Source organism: Spermophilus citellus (assembly GCF_964194105.1).
Source record: "Spermophilus citellus genome assembly, chromosome: 1".
In the NCBI taxonomy this organism is placed as follows: domain Eukaryota; kingdom Metazoa; phylum Chordata; class Mammalia; order Rodentia; family Sciuridae; genus Spermophilus; species Spermophilus citellus.
Genome location: NC_138182.1, coordinates 280,730,113 through 280,753,810, shown reverse-complemented (window position 1 = coordinate 280,753,810; position 23,698 = coordinate 280,730,113). Strand labels below are relative to the sequence as shown.

At 44.1% G+C, this 23,698-nt stretch overlaps 1 protein-coding gene across 4 annotated transcripts in view; it reads right to left on the bottom strand.

Annotated features, from left to right (window-relative positions):
* SEMA5A (semaphorin 5A) overlaps positions 1-6,133 on the bottom strand; it is a 492,204-nt gene extending 486,071 nt beyond the window's left edge. For 3 of the 4 annotated variants that reach the window (XR_014021130.1, XM_081286868.1, XM_081286870.1), the window contains exon 1: positions 5,672-6,133. The gene's annotated coding sequence lies outside the window, so the exon portion shown is untranslated. The other variant, XM_081286869.1, reaches the window with a different exon arrangement.
* Between the last annotated feature and the right edge of the window lie 17,565 nt (positions 6,134-23,698).

The window sequence follows — 23,698 nt, the reverse complement described above, 5'->3', positions numbered from 1 at the left end:
CCAGGTGCACGTCCTTACCCCCATCCCACAAGCCCTTCCATCCCTCTGTGGGTCCCAAGCCTGAGGGCCATGCTGAGCATCAGCAGCAGAAATGAGACCAGCGTGGCCCACGTGGCGCAGGCAGCCAGGCTTGCTCGCCGAGTTCCTCTCTAAGTCCTAATTCCCAGACCTTGCCTCCTTCCCTCAACCAGCTCTCCACTTCAAAATCTCTAGTCTCGTGCTCTGTATTATCCTTCCCAAGGCCCTGCCTTGTTGACCAAACACCTGGCCACTGGCACAGAAGTCCTCCCCCATTCCCCATCTCCAACTCCACTTGCCACCCACTTGAAGGGCAGGTTCTCCCAGTCACAAACCAATGTGCAGGTGAAACTCCGACACACCCTGTCTCTTGGCCACCTCAGAGTCCATCTGAATGGTCCAGCCACTCTGTGCAGGACCCCCAGAGCTTCCACCAGACTCTATGAGTCACACAGGGAGGATGATGTCATTCACTGTCACTTTTTCCCACCCACACCACCCATTTCCAGCTGCCATACATCTGTCTGTCACTGACAACACCTCTCCAGCACAGTAAGCACCGTCCGTCCCTTCAGTACCACTCTCCTGCCTGTGGCCTCTAATTCAAGACGAAGGCCTCCTCCACTGTCTATCCAACAAGGGAAAGTCTCCATTAAACCATGGATTTTGGGCAATTCTTCTATTCATCCTTCTATTGTAAAGCCAAATACAGCTAGAACAGACAAGGATTGAGACGACATCTTAAAATCAAATCCTCATTTAGTTTGTACTTATATGTCAACAGGCCTGAATAATGTTGATTACACTATCCGTTGGAGAGAGGGTTAGCATCCAGAACAATTTGGGTTTTGTTTGGTTTCATCATGTTACCAGTTACAAACAACACTCTCAGCTTCACAATCAGTAAAGTTTTACAGCAAATTTAAATCTTGGTCCTATAAGAGTAATCTCAGAAACCAGTTGTGTTTCTAAAATCCAAGTGGTTGCAGGAGGCCCACAAATGTCTCTGGTCTCCAACATGGTCTACCCACACAGCAAGTCTGGGGAGCTGCATCCCTGTGACTGCAAACAGCCCTCTACCACAGCTCCATATGGGCTTTTGTTTGTTTGGGGTTTTGTTCTACAGAAAGGGAAGTTCCTTTGTGCAGAGTTGTACTGGGCGCCAGCCAGTAACTCAGAAGGACTGAAGTTTTAGCGAAGCACTATCCATTTTATGATTTTGCAGACAAATCACAGGAAACTGCTTAGAATTATTATGATTATTTTCGGTTTTCTCTCCTTGGGTACATCACATATCACTGAAAACACCGGAAACCTACGCACTGACTGCAAGAGACTCGAATTCCCATGAGCAAGTTGTCCTTGGGCCCTGATTGTCACTTGTCTGTATTCTATTTATCTCACATCTCAGCAAATACAGTATTACTTCTCCAATAGAGTAGGTTTGTGATAGCATCACTCCACGGGTTATTTATCATACATATCTGTAATTGAATTACCTATTGCAGTAATGGGATTTACTCTCAAACATACATAAAATTGCAAAATAAAATAAGATTGTTCCAGTGTGTTTGTCCTCATCATTCTGCATGAACTCTAGGTCGGCCAATTTCACAAGGAATACAGTGACAAATAATGAATGAAAGACGGGAAGATAAAAGATCAGTGGGTTCACAGCCAAACATAAAAGAAACGTATTCTTTCATAATGTTCCTTTCAGTGCTAATCAGGAAGACAATTCTAGTACACGTGGAGGAAAAGAGTAAAAATGCAGTGACTGTACTCTTTCCAAATGCATAATAAGTACTATGGAAATATGTTTAGATCTTAGGAAAGTGGGTTTGCTCTTGTCAAACAAACAGTACTCTTGGACAAAAAAAAAAAAAAAAAAGATGATGACCGTGACTCCTTCAGGAAAACGCTCTGGCCTTTTTGAGCTCACTTTCTAATACCCTGCTCCTGGTGACACCTGACTTGTCGTTGAGGGTGCCTGGCTTTAAAAAACCCTGTGAAACGGAGAGCCAGGTTTCCTAAGTTCTGGGATATCGCTAATGGCAAAGATTGACTGTATTAATACCCATATGTTACAGTAGTGACTTCTCTTGGAAAAAGTTGTCCACTTGCTTTCATCTGTTTAGTGTAAATTCTGAGTTATTAAAAGTGAAAAGTTTACGTATATTCTAGCTTACTTTAATTTTTTTTCTTCTTTTTTTCATGATCTAAAATTAATTTTGCATTTCTAGGTAGCCAGTATCTGAAAAATTCAAAGAAATAAGTGATGACATTTCCCAAACATACTACCAGCTGCTTCATGAAACTGCTTCCCAAAGAGCTAGTTCTCACCTGTTGAATATATCTCCATGATGCTACCAATCTGCAAGAATCCGAAACAGCAGATTGCCCCCTAGCTATGACAGATCATTTCTGCAGGGCAGCAGAGTGATAAAAACCAGGAATTTTCAACCAGACTTCTTCATCTTAATTTAGAAACTTTACTGGGAGCATATGTGTAAATGTCTATTTTGTCAACAAGAGAAGACAGCATACACAACTTAAAGCACTCATTTGAGGAGTCCAGAAAACAGTTAACTTTCACAATATGAATCTGCAAACAGATGCAGGTAGGATGAAAGGTCCCCTTTAGACACTTTGCACTTTATTGTAACTCAATTTGTTAGACACTGTAATTTACATTTTTAACATTATTGAACACTAAACATTAAAACTTGACACCTTGGTACTATAATTATATCCTAAGCAATTTATCTGGGTAACTATAGCAACAATTTCAAAAACATTTTAAAATTTTAAAAAATTGGTATAATTTTAGAAAGAAGAATTATAAAGGATTTAATGCAGGATGTAGGAATGCTTTTCTCAAATAGTTGTGCCTATGCTACTACAAAAATACTTGGCTGGAATTTATTACAAAATAATTAACTCAGTCTACCTCACACACCATGTGACTTGGAGTCAAAACCTCTTTCTTGGGATTAGTTTCTGACTTTTGTGAAGTCTGGACTTCTTGATCACTTATTTACCTAACAGAATGCCTTTTTATCTTTGGCTGGATATTTATCAAAGTTCTACTCTCCCCTCCTCCACCTTCCTGTATGTGCATCAGAGGCAAAGCCTCAATTTCAATGACTTCATGAGAAGAAAAACAAGGACATTCGGAATCCTTATAAACAGTCCCCACGTTAATTAAAACCATGCAATGGTTCAGATAGGCAGTTCTCCCGACATCAGGAATGGCCGACAGTCCCCAAAGACTGGGCATCTATTTTGAGCAACTAACACACAAGAGAGAGGAAGGTTCACTGGTCTTATCTTTTGTCAGAAAGACACTAAAAGAGACTCTAAAGCCAAATTTCTTATAGATCAATGAACAGGCTTCAGATGGCCCAGCAACCCTCTAAAACATATGCAAAAACTTGCAAGAATGTGCTTACATTTACTTTAGTCTCATCATCATTAAGTTTTAATAGTCTCTGCACTGGGTCTCCATTTCCTTCGTCTCAGACATGGTGAAGAAATCATTTGAAAACAGCAGTAAAGAACACAGATTTATTTTTACCAAATTCTGAACATCTCAAAAACTTCCTTTGGACAGAGACAAGCTTTCCCACCCAGGAGACCAAAGACTGCTCACAGCAAGGATCTTGCAGCTGTTTGTCATTAAAATACTAAGTAAGCTAGTACAATTTATAAAAGGCATAAAATGATTAGCATCACCCATCTACTTCCTATTAAGAAAAGTACCAGTTGGCTTAAAAAACAAAAACAAAACAAAACAAAAAAAAAAAAAAACATGTAAACTAGGTACCAGTTCAGCAATGCCAGAGTCCCACGAATATACAGTGTGTTCATGAGCAGCACAGGGGATGAACTACTATCTCAAAAGTTTTTACAAGAAACAAACTCAAGTGGCCAATTGCATTTAGGACTGTTTTTCCATGTAAACCAATATGAAGCAAGAAATCTGGGTGAATCTTTGTTTCTTTGGGAGTAAACTCAGTCCCTGATATGTTACTTCAGTTTTACACCCTTAGAGTATTATCTGCTTTCGCTGAAGTTTGCAAACAAAAGAAATTATGATAAACCTCACCCTCTCTTAAATAATGAAAATAGGATTAATTAATCCTAATTAAGTATTGAAAAATCTTTTCATTAAAGCCTGGTTTTGTCTTTCTGCATCTCCTCATGAAAGACTGTAATTAATAACGCATCTGCTGTTCTCAAACTCCACCGTTATGACAGAGCTCTTCTGGGTAAGCTGTGACACACAATCGTTTTTCTTAAAAATGAGCTGCAACAATTGTTTGCAACTCCTGGTGTTTAATGTACTTGTACGGAGTAGAACTTTATGTCAGTATTAAACGTAACACTAAATACCTTCAATTTCTTTTTTATTTTTTTCTGGATAAATACAGTAGTCACAAGGAGAAAGACGAATGTGCAGGCAAGAGTTTGCATGAAAACATCTGTCTCTGCAAGAGACCTTTCTAGTTACAAGACTTGTGTCCATGTTCGCCTGTCATTTTTAACAAGGCAGAAAGCTGTCTGTGGACAGAAGACCAGTTCCTTCCAGCCTCTGCCTCCGCCACGAAATTACAGCAAGAGCTGCCTGGTTCTGCTGATCGCTGCCTGAACCTCCCACCCACTCACCCAGGACAGAGCAACTGCCTGTACCATCCATCTTCTCCTCCTCTCTGAGCGCTCGCTCTCAGCGCCCCCTGCCGGGGTTTTCCGGGACGCCGCAGGAGCAGCAAAGTTAAATCCCAACTCTGGGCAGCCGCATCCAGGTACAAAGCGACCAGGGCACTAGGAGGTGAAACAAGCTTCCCGCCAAAGCCCCGGGAATCGGGATTTGATCTCGCTAGGCCCAGCACTGAGCGCCACAGGCTGTGATACTGGGGAATCACTTCTCCGTCCCAGTCCTCTGCAAATCTTAGAAGGAACATTTCCCTCCGGGGCAAGGAGCCAGAGAATGTTAAATCCGCGGAGCAGCGGAGAGATATCAACAGATAAGGGGCTCGCCTAGTTGCAGCCCACTGGCAGGCGCTTCCCCAGGCGTCTGCATCTCCGCCTTAGTCGCCCTCATTAACCAAAGAGCTTGGCAGAATTGCGCCCAAGTCCCACTGCCTCCCGGTTCGCGCGCGCGCCGCAAAGCCCCTGTAAACGAGATCAGGAGACGGTGCACTAGCCGGCAGGGCTGCTGCGAGGTGGCAGCTCCCCGATGGAGAAGCCGCGACCGCCGGCCCCCGGTACCCGACAAAGCAATACTGGCCGCTCGCTGGTTGCACACAGATCTCCACTGCGCACCTTTCGGAGGTGTCAGACAGCGGTCCAGTCTCGCCCACAGCCGATTAGCCCACCACGACATTCCCACTCCTTACCTCCACACTCTCAGACCTCTGCAAAGGCGAGAACACAAACTTCGAGCCCGTGCACTAGCTCAACTGTGGGCTCCCCCGCACTGATGGTGGTCCTATTCCAGTACGCGCAGCTACCAGGCTGTCCCCGCCCAGGTGCCTAGAGATCGACCCTATCCGAGATCTACACCACCCACTAGCCAAACGCTGCTGTCCCTGGGTCCCGGCTACAGGCTCAGTCCACCGCCACGCGGGGATCGGGCAGGGAGCTCGCTCACCAGGTGCGGGGCGCGCTCCTCGTGCCAGTCATCCAGCGCCCTGGGGCCCGGAGAGGCTCCTCTTCAGCACCGTGAGAGAGAAGTGGAGGCAGCCACTGCTCTCTGCCACTTCCCCAAAGTCGCCCCCTAATCGTTGTGCTCCAGGCTGGGGACCCGCTCGACCTCAAGGAGCACAGAGTTCTTGGGCGCAGGGTCGACCTGCGGATGGGCAAGTTCGCGCCCAGCTCAGGCAACGAACGAGGGGGCAAAGTGGGGTGCCCGAGCCAGCTCCACGGGGTAGCTGCGAGTGGGAGAAGGGAGCACCCCGAGACCGGCTGCACTGGCCCGGGCGCCCCCGCGCAGAATAAGTGGAAGGCTGTGGCCACCGCGGGGCAGGGACCGCGGGCAGCCGGAGGCTGCGGAGCCCACCCGCGGCGGGAGGGCAGCGCGCGGGAGCAGGCGCAGCGAGAGCAGCCGCCGCCGGCGCCGCCTTCCCGGCGAGTAGAGCCGCGCAGGGTGCGCGGGCGGGGAGCGCGGGCCGGGAGCGCGGGGCCGCTTCGCCCCGCCCCCGCCCCGCCCCCGCGCCGCACCTCCTCCTTCTCCTCCCCTCGGGAGTGAAACCCGAGCGCCCCACCCCGCGCCTGACCTCCCCGGGCCCCTCCCCCGGGCCCGCCCCTTCCCGGTTTGGGACCCCTTAGCGCCGAGGGTGCCCCCTGCACCCCAGGAGTTCACTCCTGCCTCCCAAGGGTAAGTTCTCTCGAGAGTTGACTTTTCAAGGACTCCTTCACCGGCCTCGCGGAGACCTTCCGTGGCTCCCCGCCCCCTGTCCCGTCCCTCCGACGTGGCTACATTGGGGGGTGGGCAGTATAAAGGGCCGGAGGCTGCGCGGGCCGAGACCCGAGACGTGGCGCGTCCGCCCTACCCGTCTAGGCTACAGGTACGTGAGTGTCCCGTAGTGGGATCGGTGCAGAGGGTGGGCGGGAGCCGTCGGTCCTCTCGGACTCGGAGTTGGAGATTTTGTTCCTCTGTGACATCCTCTTGCGTGCTGAGCAAGAAACTCCTTAACGAAGACTGGGAGAGTCGCTGAGGGTTCTTGAAAGAGCAGTTTGGGGGTGAGGCTCCCACCTAGTTCAGGCCGCTTTCAGAGGGGTTAAACCAGGGAAATGAACGCTTGTGCTGGACCAGGGAAGCAGATCAAGAGATCACCAAATAGCCACGCTGAGCTTAGGCAGAGAAGCTCCATCTAGACCAAAGTCATCTCTTTCAATTCTGGGGCAGAAATTCCCTGTTGCACTTTTGCGAGATGTTTGGGCCTTGCTGATTAAACACTCCTCGGATGAGAAGTTTATAATTGGAAAACAAAGTACCTTTGAAGACTCCTGTAGCTTGATACTTTGTTGCAATTCTACAGCTTTTAAGGAGAGAGGTCAGCTTCACTGGGTTTTAAACTGTAGAATGGGGGAGTGTTAAAATAATAGGATAAGACAGTAAAACCTGGGTTCTCGGTCCTGTCCTGAATGGTCATATGTAACCCTTTCCCTCAGGATGGGGGTGGGGGACAGTCTGCGTTTTTGTTTTGTTTTTCCCTTCCATCTGTGCTTCAAAGGGTGGCTTTAAGGTGCTCCTGCCTAAGGAAACTGAATGTCCTCTCTCAACCGCAGTAACATAAGGATGGCCCTATGGTCCATGTTCACACAGCCGCTTTTAGAGCCAATGCCAGACCTTTGATGGGTCAGGCAAATACTGAGAACAGTCCTGTACATCCATGGGATTCCATTGAGCTCATCCATGAAACAAAGCTCCATTGCGGGTAGAGCATGTCATAGCTCATGCAGGACAGAGCAGATCCAAGAGGGGGACAGTAGCATATAAGTTGCCATCAATTTGTCTTTATTTCCTATTATTGTTCTAATGAAAGAAGTGAAACACTTCTGAAGGCGTCCCTTTAAACCCATTCCATACCCAAATGCCTAGTCTCTCCAACTGGTGATGGGGCTGCCTCGGATGCTTGGGGCCGCACTCCGCACTGGGATTTCCTTTAAGAGGTCTGGGAGGAAGTGTCAGTGCTGGCAGCCCCTTGGTAAGCATTACTCCCTGAGCTGTGCTTCCAGCCTGGTGCGTGGCAGCTGCTGGCTTCTGGGACTTGAATGAAAACCTTAGCACTTCTCCTTTCTGTGCTGGGGGGGGGGGGGGGGAAGGGGGAGCGTGCTCCATTCCGGACATTCCGCTTCTCTGGCCTACGTGGCACAGGCCTAGGAGCCTCTCTGGAGCAGGCTGCTGGCCAACCTCTTGCCTGGATGCCTGGTGAAGGGGGGGGGGGGGGAACCTCTGCTTTATGCTGAACCCTATGTCTCTCAGATGGGCAGCTCACAGCTCATGCAGGGGAATGAAGACCGAAATTAGGACCAAATATATTTAGCAAACTTTTCCTTGCCTCTTAAGGTAGCAGTTGAAAGCAGCCAACACTTTTTTTTTTCTTTTTAATTTAAGAAAAAGAATTTCTTAACATTCAGAGTTAAGCAGTGGAAAGAGGACTTCTGAACTAGGCAAATTAAGTAATTCTGTGTTATCTGGGGAGTGGGGGATTCAGTTTTGCTGTTTCAGGTTGTACTGAACCATCCTTAAAAGAATGTATTTTAGTGATAATTAACTACAAATTACTAATAATTAGCAGGGAAATAAATGATAATTTGAGTGCATTCTTGGCTTAAAATGAAACGAGTGTCAGCTGAGGATTGTGTTTGACCTGACTCTCTTTAAAATTATTTTAAAGTATACAGCGTTAGTTCCTTTTTCTAAATGAAATTTCCTTTCCTTTTTCCTTTGAAAAAGACTTGCTCACTTACATTAAGCTGCTTCTCATCACATTGTACAATTAAGGGTAGTCCTTTTTAAACAAAAACTGTTTAGTCCTCTTCAAAATAGAAATACAGTCCTCCCTAATCTGCTTCAAGTGAACCATGCACATGAGGTCAATGAATGAGATGACCAAAGGGACATATGGTGAAAATGATGAATTCTGGGGCACTGATTCATATGACTTGAAAAAATGCCATCCATTTCCTGATTCACCACCATCTTTACTCTGAAATATAAAGCATCACTTGTGTCTCTGGACTAATCAGCCAATTCTGTCTTGTCTTTACACCCCTCTCTAGTGCTTGAATTTTGGCCATAAGGTTCAACTGCCAGCCCAGAGCCAAGGAACAGGGTGGGGGATGAAGGAGCATCACCTGGAGAAGAGGCAAAGATGCTGCTGGGGACCACAAGTGCCCTTTAAAGAAAACCATGGGAGTGATGGTGTTTAAGATGTGGTAAGACAGTATTAAAATTCTGGAGGAAAAAAAAAATCAGTCCAAAATGTGTGACCTCTTTTCATTTACCTCTTAACTGGATTTTCCTAAAAATGATCGAGGCAAGTGTTACAATTGTCATCCATGCATTTCTCTTTTTATCCCTGGTTTCCTTCTTTTAGATCCATGGCATTTAAGAACTGAGAAGAAAAAGAAAAAAAAAAGAAATTTAAAAGGAAAAAAGAAAGCTTGATCATCTGAATTATCCCATCATTTTTTTTCTTAACACAGCTAGACTTTGCTTAAAAAAAAAAAAAAGTGAAGTTTGATGACTCAGTGTGGTTGCCTAGAGCTAGAGCTCTTTTTTTTTTTTTTCCATATACTATAAATGACTTGGAAGACTCATGATTGTGGCTATAGGTGACACCGTGATGTTCCCCAAAGTTTTGACAATGAAGAATCTCAAGATGGGGAGATTTCAGGGAACTCTCAGCCCCTACTACATTCTCTTGAGCTTCACCAAGTTCAGTTTATGGTTCTTTTGCCCCAAGAAGTATGCATGCTCCTCCCATGCAGAGCTCACTCTCTCAGTACTTACTGGTAAGCAGACCAGTTCTGTTCCTAAAGCAACAGCCCAGACTCTTTGAAAGAAAGTGGCCTTGGCACATTTGAGAATGACCACAAGTGAGTCCATATGCTGTGCCAGTCTGCACTGAAGACTCCATCATGGTCCCTTCTCTGGTCCCAAATCAGTAGGAAGAAGGCCATCATGGTCCCTTCACCAGGTTCTACCTATGGCTGCCTCACCCTTCCCAGGTAGAGGGATGTGCTTTGTTGTTGCTGGTTGTTAAATGGAAGCTGATACAGAATGACCTGCCCTCACCATTCCAGGTGAGTTCTTCTCACCTGTGGGTTCTCTTGAATTCATTCCCCAAATGAGAACCACATCCCCCGACCTCATGCCACATTCAAGAAAGCAACCCAGTTAAGTCCAGTGGCCAAAGCGGTGAACAGCTCAAAATGCAGCCACCCAAGTATACATTCAATAAGATGTACTCACTATCAGTTACAGGGGATGTTTCATAGCAGGGTTGTTTTTTTTTTCCTTTTTCTTTTTTTTTTTTTTGGGGGGGGGGAGTATATAGCCATCCTTAAAATTTCAGTAAGACATTGTATTTTACTTCAGCTATATATACAGAAAACCAAAGTATTCTAGAAATCTAGAAATAGTTTGCCTTATCTTTTGGGTTATATTTCTAGATATATTTTTCTAGCAACCCAATTTCCTTAAGATAAAATTGGTGTCCTCAAAACAGCCCAAGTTGTCTTTTATAAGTATGGTGCAGGGAAAGGGAAAAATGCTAAGTTTAAAAGATTTTTGGAATATCTACAGGAAATGCAGATGGTTTGTGGCATGAAGATAAAGCATCCGTATGGTTAGCTGAGTGTTATTTTCTGACATTGAGACTGGGATATATCTTAAGTGCCTATGAGTAAAGAATGGGTATTTTAAAAAAAAGATATTTGACACTTATTAATCAATGTCATTTATATTCCTGACTTTGAAACTAGAGCTTTGGGAGGAAATAAGTACCTTTGTAAATGTATTTTCAAAAATAGTGTTCACCCTCCTTAGATTTAGAAGCACGAATTACTGTCTTAGTTTATTTCATCACTTACCAGGGAGATTAACTCATAATGACCTTGAATTCAATGAAAACAATATGTATGAAATTAAACCAAAATGTCTTTTGAAGCAAATCAGTAGGAAGAAGGCCTTCAAGGATCCAAAGCCCTTCTGTCAAATCTCATTTCAGACCCCCCTTCTCATTCCCATTATTACGTCCTTGATTTAGCATGTCAGCTTCTCTCATCCAAATACCAACACCTCCTGCAGGTCTGCCTGCCGTCAGTAGTTATTCCCCAAACAGCAGCATCCCCATCACCACCATGCACATACCAACCTTCATAACACTGATTTTATTTAAATTGCAAACTACCTGGCTTTAAAACAAGAACAAAGAACAAAGCTTGCTTGCAGCTAGGTGAGACCATGGAACTTCAGGATCACTAAAACAGGAAGCAAGGTGGTATTTCTTGGAAGGCTTCAACTAACAGGGAATGATCTTTTCTGCCTTTCTTCCTGAAATTTGGTTGTGATAGGTGAAATTTCATGAGCCATCTTGAATTGCAAGGTGACCTTGAGGAGGAAGCTATGAGCCAAGGATGGTAGCGTGAAAGTAGCACCAATCAGTGGTGAATCTGTGGCACCTCCATCTCAGTGCTAAACCTCCTCACCCCAGACTTCACAACATGAGAAACTCTGCTCCGTGTGCTTTATCCATCATCATTTCTGTTTTTCACATAAGAATGCACTTGCTGCTGAGTAGAATGAAGAGCAACACAGAACCATCCCTGCCCTTTTCAGAAACACTGTGGAAGTAGATGTGAATTATGGAGCTGACACCTATGTGATTATAAGTCCTGATTAGTGCAATGGTAGACAAACACCCAGGGATCAGGGACTCAGGAGAGGCACCACTGAAAAAGTAGCACCTGAGTTGACATTTGGTGGAAAAGGAGAGACCAACAAAAAAGTGGGAAGATGGGAAGAGAGTAGACTCCAGAGGAGAGGAGAAATGTTGATTAACATTGGACTTATTATAATAACAATAATAAGTAATCATAATTGCAGAGAATAACAATAAATAACAGTCATAGGCCATTGCACACTACTATAACAAAATACCTTAAACTCAGTAATACATAAATAATAAAAATTTACTTCTCATGGTTCTAAAGGCTGGGGAGTCCACAATCCAGGAGGCTTAGAGATGGTGAGGGCTTGGTCTGTGCCTTCATGATGGCACCTCGTTGCAGGACCCTCTGGAGGGAAACCACTGTGTCCTCGTATGGTGGATGAGATGGAAGGGCAAGAGGGCCCAGCTAGTTCTCTCCACCACTTTTATAAAGTTGCTTATCCCACCCATGAGGACAGAGCCTCACAGACACATCACCTTCTAGATGTCCCAGCTCTTTTAACTGTTCCACAGATGAGTAAATTTCAACATAAAATTTGAAGGTAGCACTTTTAAACCATAGCAATCTGCCCCTGCGTTCACCAGATTCATGTCCTTGTCACAGGCAAAATGCATTCATTCCATCTCAATAACCATGAACTTATTCCAACACCAATTTGAAGTCCAAAGTCTCATTCCTCTAAATATCATCTATATCAGGTATGGTGAGACTCAGGTAAGATTCATATGAGGCAAATCCCTCTCCAGCCGTGAGCCTGTACAATCAAGGAAGTTGTCAGATTCTGACATGCAGTGGTAGGGCAGTTATAGGGCAAATATTCCCATTCCAAAGGGGGTAAAAAGGCAAGAAGAAAGGAGTAACAGATCCCTACTAAGTCTTCTCACAGGTAAATGCTATTAAATCCAGAGGCTTGAGAATAATCTTTGACAAACAATGGGGTGGGGTTGGGTCTATGAGGCTCCTGGTAGCCCTGCCCCACAGTGTAGCTAAATATAGCTCACACATTCTCCTGAGTTGCAGACGAATGCCTGCAGCTCTACTAGGCTGGCATTGCATGCTGTGCCTCTGCTGGTCTAGGGTGTTGAGCAGTCCTGCCCCACAGCTCCACTGGGCAGTGCCCTAGTGGCTCACAGCAGTCCTGCCCCTGTAGCAGATCTGCCTGGGTCCTGGTTCTCCCAGGTCTCCATAGCTCTGCATTCTGTGCACCTTTTGAGTTGCACTGCAGAAACTCTGCTGAAGTTTGTCACTTGTCCCATTCATGAGGGTAGTTCAAACCATACCTGGATCCACTCAAACAGCAGTTGGGACAGCTAAGGAGCACTGTGCTAGAAGGCAGGCAGCTGAGACTTGAGCCAGCTCTGAGGTCTCAAAGATAGCCTGGGTCTCCCTAAAATCATTTGTGCTCATGGCCCTGGCACTCTGGGTCTATGATTGGAAAGATAGCTTTGAAAATCTCTAAAATGCCTTGGAAATCATTCTCCCGTGGTCTTGACAAATAGCTTCTGATTTCTTCACATCTATACTCATTTCCTTACCCTAACTCACCTACGTCTTCTTTCCTAAACATGTCTTTTTGTGCTTTAGAACATGGCCAGATTAAGAATGTTCTTAATCTTCAAGTTCTACTTCCCTTTTGATTATAAACTCCATCTTTACTTTTTTGTCTTTTTTCTTGTGTTTTACCATGGTAGTCAAAAGCCATGCTGTACTCTGAACCCTTTGCCTAGGAATTTCTTCTGCCAAAATCCTAGCTAATTGCCCTTAAATTCTGCCTTCCACGAAGCGCTAGTATGTGAGCACAATTCAGTCAAGTTTTTGCCATTTCATAAAAGGATTACCCCTTCTACCAGTTTCCAATAACATATTCCTCATTTCTGTCTGAGACCTCATTAGGATGACCCTCATTGTCTGGATTTCTACCAACATTCTGATCAGTTGAAAATACAACATGTACAACATACATGATGCAGCTAAAGCAATATTTATACAGAAATTTAGTTGTGAATGCTTTTATTAGGAAAGAACTTAAGGTAAACGACCAACTCAAAAAGTCAGAAAAATAACTGGGTAAAAAAAAAGCAAAGTAGTTAATATCACATATCATAAAATAGACTATAAGGATATAATAGAAAGAATTACTCAAAAGCTGTTTTTAAAAGATTAGTAAACAGAAAAACCTCTGTGATATGAAACTTAGAAACGTTTAACTTTATAAAACTACAGAAACAATGACAGTGCATTTAGAAATACAGTCATTAAAGAAACTGAATAGTAAATACCAAGTAAAACAGAAAAACAGGTGTGGGTGGTTTTCTCAGAAATATTCAAGACACAATTATTCCTTATTTTACAAAGTGTTTTCCAGTGAATAGAAAAATCCTAGACCAAATTCAAACATTCAAAAATGTTTTATCATTAGAAAAAAAATGCAGGTATAATTCATATCATCAGCAAATTAAATAAAAATCATGTGATCATTCTAATAGCAACAGAATATGCATTGCTAATATTGAGCATGAATTTATCATTCAAAAAAACCTCTTAGCTGACTAGTTAATAGAAGGTAATTTACATAATTTGACTATTTGCCAAAACCATCAACAAAAAACTTCATATTTATGGTGAAACCTTGGAGGCATTCTATTAAAAGAGGAGACTTAGACCAGCATCCTTCTTAGGGACCCTTCTCTTTAATACTGGAACAATTATCGAAAGGGGAGAACTTTTTAATTGAAGGTGATACAATTATAAAAACACTTAGGAAAATAGACCAAATCAAGTGTTTAGAATAAAAATTCTGCAAGTTCTGAAAATCTTTCATGACAAATTTATAAAACTAAATTTATAGATCCTAAAGATGGCCTAATAAATTGTATTCTGTACTTGCGTGCATATAAGATGAATTGGTATATATCTCAAAGTCTTCCCAAATTCATCATTTAAAATAGCACACATCAAATCAAAACTTTGACCACCTAAAAAAGAAGATCCTAAAGTTTATAAGCAAAGCAAGAGCAGTATTTCATAAACAATTAAGGAATATTTTTGTGGAAGATGAAGAAGGTTAATGTAAGTCATATCAGTAATATTTACCAAGCTGTACAAATTAAGACAATGAGGTTGACAAAGAGAGTAACCTAACTGAGTCCATGAAGAGGCTCCATCTGAACAGGTAACAAAGGTGGCTTGTGACCCACAGCAGAGAGAACAGACTCGATCTCTGGATCTTAGATAGTTGACCATCGAAATGTACGAGCATTGAGTTAGATAGCTCCCTCAAGTCATTCACAGAAGTACCTTCAAAGTACAGTAAAGGGAAAGTGAGAAACAAAATGTTAAAACACTTTAGAAAAAAAAAAAAAAACAGAAAAACATATGAAGGCATCTGCATGACCTCTGGGTGGGGAAGCGGTTCTTAAAATAAGATCCAAAGACCAGACATAAAGAAAGAAAAAATCAATACAGAAAACCACATTAAAGTTGAGAACTTCCGTTTAATGATATATGACTTAAAAGCAAGCCATGGCCCATGGGAATTTTCAGGGCATGCAAACAACATAAGAGGGTATGCAGAATATATTCTAGAACTCCTGCCATCCCAACGCAGTGGGGAAAATGCAAAAGTAACTGGAGTCTCACTGGCAAATGAGCATAAGAAATCATGCAATCTCCCTAATGTCATGGAAACCCAATTAAAATAAGGAGGCACCATTTCATGTCAATATAATGAAAAGTCTGACAATGTCAATGCTTATTAAATATTGGCAAGAAGGACTTCAGAGGCCTGAATATATTCTGACACATGGGAAGGCATTTCAGCTACTCTTGCAAGGTCTAAAATGTACATTCCATGCTGTCTAGTTGGCAAGGTTGGAGAAGGGACATGTGATGTACTGCCAGTTATATGAAAGCCAAAATATCACATCCATATAATTTATGGGTACATACACAGTAAAATAGCAGCAAAATGATAAACACTAAATTAAGGGATTTTTATCTCTCAGGAGGGTGGGGAGAGGATCACTAAGAGAAAAAAAACAGGGCCACCAACTTTGTCTGTGATTCTGTTTTTCCATTAAAATAAAAAATGAGATATGAGGCAAATACTGAAAAAATATTAAGATCAAACAGAGCTGGTTTGGTGGGTGTTCATTAGATTATTATCTTTTTGTGTATGCTCAAAAGATTTCATAATTCAATAAAGAGGTTTAATGGGAAATAAGGAAGTGCAGTCGGCAGAGGAAGCTCATTAGAGAGGCTTTGTCCTGTAGAGAAACAAAGGCATCGTAGCAGCCGGAGGGACGTGTGCACAGAGGCTGTTTTTTAAAGTGGGTCATCCGAAGTATGTTTGTCTGTTGGTTGAAAGACCTCCATATTCAGGCTGCAATTGTCTGTGCAGTAGAGAAATAAGATAATTCCAAGAACAAAGGCCCTGGAAAGACGAGAGGCAATGGGATTTCTGTTCAGAGAGAGCAGGACCTTCCTGGAATTGTCACAGGAGGGAAGACCAGGGGAGACCAGGCCCAGACAGGAACAGAAGGAACAGTCGTGGTTGGTGCAGATGGATGTCTGCTCCTCTGAGAACCTTTGGTTTCTTAATGACAATGAGGCTGGGTTGTGTGGTGGTTAGAGTGGGCTTATGAAGACAGAAGAGAAAGTATAAGGTCAACATCTTGGAATACAGGAAAATAAGTTTATTGGGAAGATATACTTGAATCTCCCAGCTGCATTGAATGACCATTGAAGCTCATGGTCATTCTTCCCAAATGAACCCCGTCATCGTCCTTGCGGGATTCTCTCCCACATCATTTGGCGGCTCAGGTGCTGGCAAGGTAAGGCTGATGATGGAGCCCAACCCGGAAATGATTTCCTTGGACAAGGGGAGACAGTAACAGGAAGGCTGAGGATGTTTGCAGACTCTTTTGAGATGGTCATGCAGTGTAAGCTAATGAAGGAGGACACTGAGACAAAACCGGTGATGATGTCAATGGACTAGAGGATGAGATGAGGTCTAGGAACCCTTGCAAAGGGAGCCTGGTGGTCCAAGGTATGTCCACAGTGATGGGAGCTAAGAGGAAAGAGCTCAGGTCTGTGCAGGTGAAGACAAATGGGTCTCAGGTGTGTGATCAATACACATTGCAATCTCCAGGAGGAATCCCCAGTGAATGTGGCACAGGACATTCAGACCCTTGAGCCATAAGCAGAATCACTCCATAATTTTGAACATATGGCTCAGAGACAACCCACCTCTATGAAGTAAATCCCACACTAGTATCCAGAGGAACCCAAAAGTATTTGACTCCCAACTCCACCCTCTTTCCATTATACCAAAGGGCTTCTACAAGTTTTAATGCAGAAAATTTAAGAACAATATGATAAAATTTGCTGTTCATCTCCAGAATATCCTCAAAGGAGATGGTGATACCCCTTAACTGGCAAGACTAATCAGAAGTATCTGGGGAGTTTTTCCTACAGATGTAAGCCATGGCTGAACCTATACCCAATGACTTGGAACCTCATGGGGTAGGGCTCAGACCTGTGAATCCGATACACAAGGCCATTCAGAACCCTCAGTATGGTCAATATAAAACCTCACTGTCTGTAAAGTGTGAATCATTCTGGTGTCCCGAGAAGGAATGTACCTAGGGAGCATCGTTGTTAGCACCCATTGTGTTTTTCTGCCCATCCCTAAGGTTCTGGAAGTTTCTGCCTGAGTGTCCTGCACAGCGACTCACCCCCACCTGGGTCTGTGCCGAGGAGCATGTTGTTCTAGTCAGACTCCTGTGCCATCAGAAGATGCTTAATATTTGCTTATCTTGCTCAAACATTCGCTAAAATATCAGTTTTTATCAATTGATTTCTATTTATCAGTAACATCCCAGGCAAAAGTTCTAGTTCAGCTTTTCATCTCTTGGGGAAAAAAAAAACTGAGAGAAACTACTAAAAGGAGGAAAGATGTATTTTGACTCGTGGTTTCAGAGGTTGTAGTTCATGGTCAGTGACTCCTAATGGCTCCTAATTGCTTTGGGCCTGAGACAAGGCAGAATATCAAAGTGAAGAGGCTCAGGGGGACAGAAATGCCCACCCCATGGTGACCAGGAAGCTAAGAGAGCAAGAGGAAGGGGCTGGAACAAGATAAAGTCCCCAAGGCCAGCCCCCAAGCACCCATTCCTTCAATTATGTCCCACCCCCTACTGTTTTTGCCACCTCCCAATAATGACATCACATTGTGGATCCATCAATGCATTGATCCATTGATAACATCACCTTCATGATCCAATCACTTCCCAAAGCCCCACCGCTAAATGTTGCTGCATCAGAACCCGGCCTTCCACTCATGAGCCTCTGGGGGACATTCCAGATCTGAACCCTAACAAGTTTATTGCCAAATGTATTACTTCAGGACTGCCAATATTATGGGAGTCTCTCTCTATTTTCTCTCTTATCCTCGCCTTCCCTCTCTCTCTCTCGCTCTGTTTTCTTTCTCTGCTTCTTTCCCTCTCTGTCTCTGTCTTTTCTGTGCATACACACACACACACACACACACATACACACACACACACAGATGCTGAAAACAGCTTTCTAGCTTTGTGCATGGGCCCAAGGTACCCTCTGAGGGATCACTGAGAGGGACTCTCCACTGGGCAGCACCAAGGCCTTATGATCATTGTTCACTCTTCCATTACCCCCAACTCACATCCAACCAGCACAGGCAGGATTATCTGACCATGCCACGGTAATATTTATTTCACCTTTATCTACCTCCAGAAGATGCTGAAAACTGACCCCAGAGAACTATGTCAGGATCTTAGGGGTCAGGGGTGAGGAAATGGATTAAACCCTCCCTGTTCTCAAAAGTTCTGTTCGCACCTTCCATTTTCCGCCGTGTTCTACATTGTTCCTCTATGTCAGTTAGGTTTTCATCACTGTGACCAAAACACCAGACGCGAGCAACTTAGAGGAGGAAAATGTTCTCCAACTCAAGTGTTCTCTCAAGCCAAGGCAGGGCTTGTTGAATCAAACCAGCGTCCGGTGACTTCCTGCATTGCTTCTGATTCAGTCCATCTTGGGTGGCGTCCAAAAGTTGGCGTCTCATTTCCAGGTGATCCGGGTGCTCCTTGTGCAGGGACCATGCTTTGAGAATTCTGACCTCAGGACCTCAGCAGACAGACAGCCTGCAGATTACCTTCTGAAAGTCAGCACTAATGTAAAACTCGGCCATTCCTCTGCCTGGGAAGCTTTCACTCTTCATCCTCAGGAGCCTCGGCGGTGTGCACAAAGACTGTGTTTGCTCCCTTGGCGTTCACAGGGCCTGGTACAATGATTTCAGTGTACTAGATGCCCCAAAAGGTTGTGGCTTGTGGAATGAAAATACGATGAAAAACTACATTGCCATGCTAGATTGTTTCCAACCATGTTAAAATGTGACAAAAATATGAAGGATTTGGGTAAACTGCTCTACTCACAGAAGGACTCTATCTAATGTGGGGAACTCATTTGTATTATACTGTAACTGATTTTCCTCAGTGCACTCACTTGAAGGAAATCTGCCTTTTAAGTCAGTGTCCAGTTTGCTCAATTCACACTTCGGTCTTCCCGAAGTTGTGATACTACAAAAGGAGCCCTTGCCCATCAAATTGTCCCTTAGAGACTGAGGACCAAAAAAATATATGGAGAGTGATAGGATTTCATGCAAGGCATCCCCAGTCCAGGCAAAAACACATCTTAAGGTTGCAAGACTGAAATAGGGCAGATGTGACACATCCAGAAACACCTTGGTCACAGGATCCCTGCTCGAGCTGATTTCTCCCTCCAGGCAAATGGCCGGAAGCCGGGCCAAGACAGAGTTGCTTTTGAGTCTCAGCACAGACTTGAGCTTGAGGGCACCAGGAAGCCACGGTTCACCTTACTTAGAAAATAACGGGTGAGAAATATATTTTATTTTTATTTTCCAAACTATTTTGAATAAGAGAAAGAAAAATCTCATTTGATTTCAAAGCATGACTCCCCTTTTTTTCCTAAATTTGAGAGAAAGTGAATACAGCCACAGAGTGAATAGACTGCTCCCTGCCTCCCCACACAGGCGCCGGGGCTTTCCCGAGTCCAAATGTTAATTCGAACTGACAAAACACTCCCGGCACTTTAATTTTATTTCATAACGAAAAAGCAAACTTAACTTCTAAGCGCTTTTATTCCAAGTTTAATGGCTTACATTCCCGAGGTCAGCAAGCAGATGGAGTCGAAGACGAGAATGTATAATTGCAGATTATGAAACTGCAAAATTAATACTACTCTGTTAATGTCAAGAGAGGACTGGAGAGCTGGGAGGGATTTTCAAGATTGTTGATCCTCAACCTCATCACACAAATGAGGACACTGAGGCTGGTGTCACCGCATGTCCTTCCTCCTGGTGACAGAGACAGTCGGGGACAGGGCTGCATCAGATGCCATCTTTTGGCATGTGAAGCAGCCCCCCACCTCCCTGCGCTACCCTGTCAATTCCTAACCCAAGGGGGCTCCTGTGCGCTCCTGGTTGCTCTGCGTCCTAGTGCAGAGGCGTCATGCCATAAGAACCCTCAGGTTCCTTAGCATCTGGCTCCTCTATCTGTGGCTCAGCCATTGGTAGGGGGCTGCCCGAATCTACATGGTCAACCAGCAAATTCCAGCCAGGAGGGAAGGGAAGGGAGAATGGGAAGGGGAGTGCATGCCTTGGCTGTGTGGGCACGCCCTGGAAGTTGTACACGCATTTCCCTGGACAGCTATGTGGAGATGTCTAGGACATAGCCTTCTATACCTTAGGAAAAACAAAAGTCATGGTGATTTTGGCTTCAGTTCACTCTCTTGCCATCCAAATATCTATGCCTACCCTTCTTATCACATAAAGTATGCATCCATCTCTACCCACGGGAGATGATCCCCAAGTCCCATATGGTTACTTCATGATGTCACATGAAACACTCTTACACTCTTCTCTGCAAGACCCAGTCTTGCTCCTCTCAACCCCGCAAATATAAAATGAAAGAAAAATCTTCAGTCCAGCCATCAGAGTCAACATTCAATGGCGGGTTAGGACTAGAAGCTTCAGTAAAAAGTAGACAAGCCAGCTCTCTCAGTGGAAGACCAATGGCAGTGGCAGGTGCTTGCTAGACATCTTCTGTCCGAGAAGTAGAATCAGCCTCTTGGTGCCTCTGTCTGGTGGCCCCAGCAGAGCTCTCTGGAAGATCCTTGTTCACTGACCTCCATGGCCTCCAACTTTGTCCACCAGCCTTTGAGGTCCAGCTGAGGACAAATGGCCTCTGCCACTCACCTCACTGCAGGGGTCCCCAGTCACATGCTTCTCCACATGGCTTCCCGGGCAACATGATTTCCTCAAAAACTTAGCAGACACTTGATCATTTAAACTGAAAAATTCTGAAAAATGCAGCATTTTAATTTGCTGTCTTCTGTCCTCTGTCAAAATCCCTCTTATGTTCAGTTCATGGCAACTCTTTTGACAGCATTCCCAATTTTCTGCTCATGTCCACTAACGTTGCTCAGGGCATGTCCTACCTCCCAAGATACTGCCAGTGACAAGGTCATCAAACACTTTGTCACTGTATAACGAGGGTCAACACTTCCTACCCACCAGAATCTGTGTCTTTGCCACCCACTGTCCAAGTGCTTTGTCTCAGCCAGCAACATCAATCTGCCCAGCTGGATTGTTACAAACACAACTCGCATCCTTCCCCTCCCAGGTGCCCGACTTGGCTGCGCACATTCAGCTGTGCATGACAGTGATCCAAATTCACAGTGGCCTAAGCACAAAGGGAGTCCACTTGTTTCTCACATGAACAACTGATGGTGACTGTGCTCCCCAATGTCATCAGGCACCTGTCCCCCCATGCCCCCACTGCTGCTTTGCCATGCCTTGCTGATTTTCTGGTCTTTGTTGCTCAGTGTTTCACACCACCAGATCTGCTTTCCAACCAGCAGAAAGACATACAGAGCCCTGGACCTCCCTTACCTGTGAAGGCCCAACTTGGAGGTTTCACACTTTACTTCTGTCCAATCCCATAACTCAGAATTTAACTCAGAAATAAACTCATTTTTCTGAATGGTATCATGCCTATATAAGGGTTTTTATTGCTCTTGTGTAGAAGTTGATATTGTGGAAGAAGAGTGATCTTTGCAGCACTATGGAATTAACTGTGTCTTTGTTGTTGTTGTCCAATATAAAAATCTAGAAAACTATCTTTAATGAGTTTTTTAGGTACAATTGCAGTGTGGCTGAACTGTTTGCCTCTGACCTTCTCAGTGACACAGCCTAGAAGAAATGCATAGGAAATTCCTCATCCGAAGCTTTAGGGCAACCTGATCCTTGGCTGTCGTGGATCTTCCCTCAGCTCGCAAACAAAGGCACCCACAATGGACTGGGCCAGACCAACACTTCCTCAGGCAAGTGAATTAATTTGGTAAGCCAGTCTACACTACCCCCTCAGTTTCTCTTTCATGCAGATCCCAGTAATGAATTTACACCCTCATCGACACTTAGTTCCTGGTGACAGGAGAGGGACCCAAAGCATGAACTGAGTGAAGCCAGAAAGAGGCCTGCATTTGTGCTACCATGTTTCAGGCAAGAGGCCAGAAGGTATGCCTAGGAAATGAGAGAGGTATGCACCTCATCTTCATGAGATTCGCAAGCACTAAGAGAGAGGGTCTACACCCAGGGAATCGGGGTGCACGATTACAGAAAATAGCTCACTCCCTTTTCTAGAAGGCTAGAAGAATCTTATGCTGATATGGGATGGGCTCTGGTTTTCCTGCCCACCTGAAGACCACTCTCCTGTTGACTCAGTACCCCTGGTCCCCAGTGGCAGCAATGTGGCTGCTTGGTGTTGTGTGCTGACAGCAGACACAGACGAGTAGGAACCAGAACAAGACAGGCAGAGGAGACCAGGCAGGAGAGGCAGGGCAGCCTGCTAACTGGGCTGGTTGGCATGTGCAAGGGGCTCCTCTGGGCATCGCTGGTAGCAACGCAGAGAGGGTGCTCTGTAGTGAGCCAATCCTCAGCCATCAGGCTGCAGGCCACTGGGCTCCCAAAGCTCTGCTTTATGCTGCCCAGATGAGGACCATCTGGGTGATGATAAATATGCAGCATCTTCAGAGAAAGAGAATCTCAATAAAAGATACATGAAGGAAAATTTATAAAAGAATAAATGAAATAGATATCAAATATAAAAGTTAGCTTTGCTTAAAAATAACAATGATGTATCATTTTTATCCACCAAATTGACAAAGATGATCAAATATGTATTTTTCCATCTTATTTGTCTGATAGGCATGTGCGGATGTGATAAGACAAACATTAGCATGAGCTTTTAAAATGTGCATACCATTTCACTCCAAATTAAAGAAATAATAAAAGAGGTTTCCAAACAATGGGAACAGAGATGGCCACTGACACTCATATACATGGTAAACCGAAGGAAATAGCATAGTATCCCAAAATAGACAAACAATGAAACAAACTGTATTCTATTCATTGCAGAGCTACAATGGAGCCACTTACACTTTATGTATAAGTATACATAATATACTTATATAAGTATGTCATACATCATATACTCTGAATGCCTGTTTCAGCACAAGGAAAATTATTCATGGCATAATCATAAAAATCCTTTATAAGATATCGTATTATGACATAAGTGAAGATCACAGGTAATACTTCACAGCATGTGAAGTATTGAATCCTAATTGCAGTGTGTAACCAAAAGTGTATACAGAGAAGGGTGTTTATCACATTTTTAATTATGAAATTTCTCTGTTTTCAAAATTTTTCACATTGAGCATATATATTATCTCTATGTTCAGCAAAAAAGAACAATTGATGTTCCCCGTATAGTTACATGGCCTTTGTGTTAGCTTTTCCTGGTTGTATTAAGATGCCCAACAAGAACAACTTAGGGGAGAAAAAGTTCAATTTGGGCTCAAGGTTTTAGAGGCTCAGTCTACGGTCTGCTGCTCCATTGCTTTGGACCCAAGATGACGCAGAACATTCTGGCTGAGAGGCGTGGTGCAGGAAAACTGCAGCTCATGGCAGTTATGAAGCAGAAGATGAGAGAGGAGCCAGAAACAAGATACATAATCCCAGGGCACATCTCCAGTGACCTGCTGGCTCCAGTCACACCCCACCTGCCTTCAGCAGCTGCCCAGTAATTCATTGGGATTATCA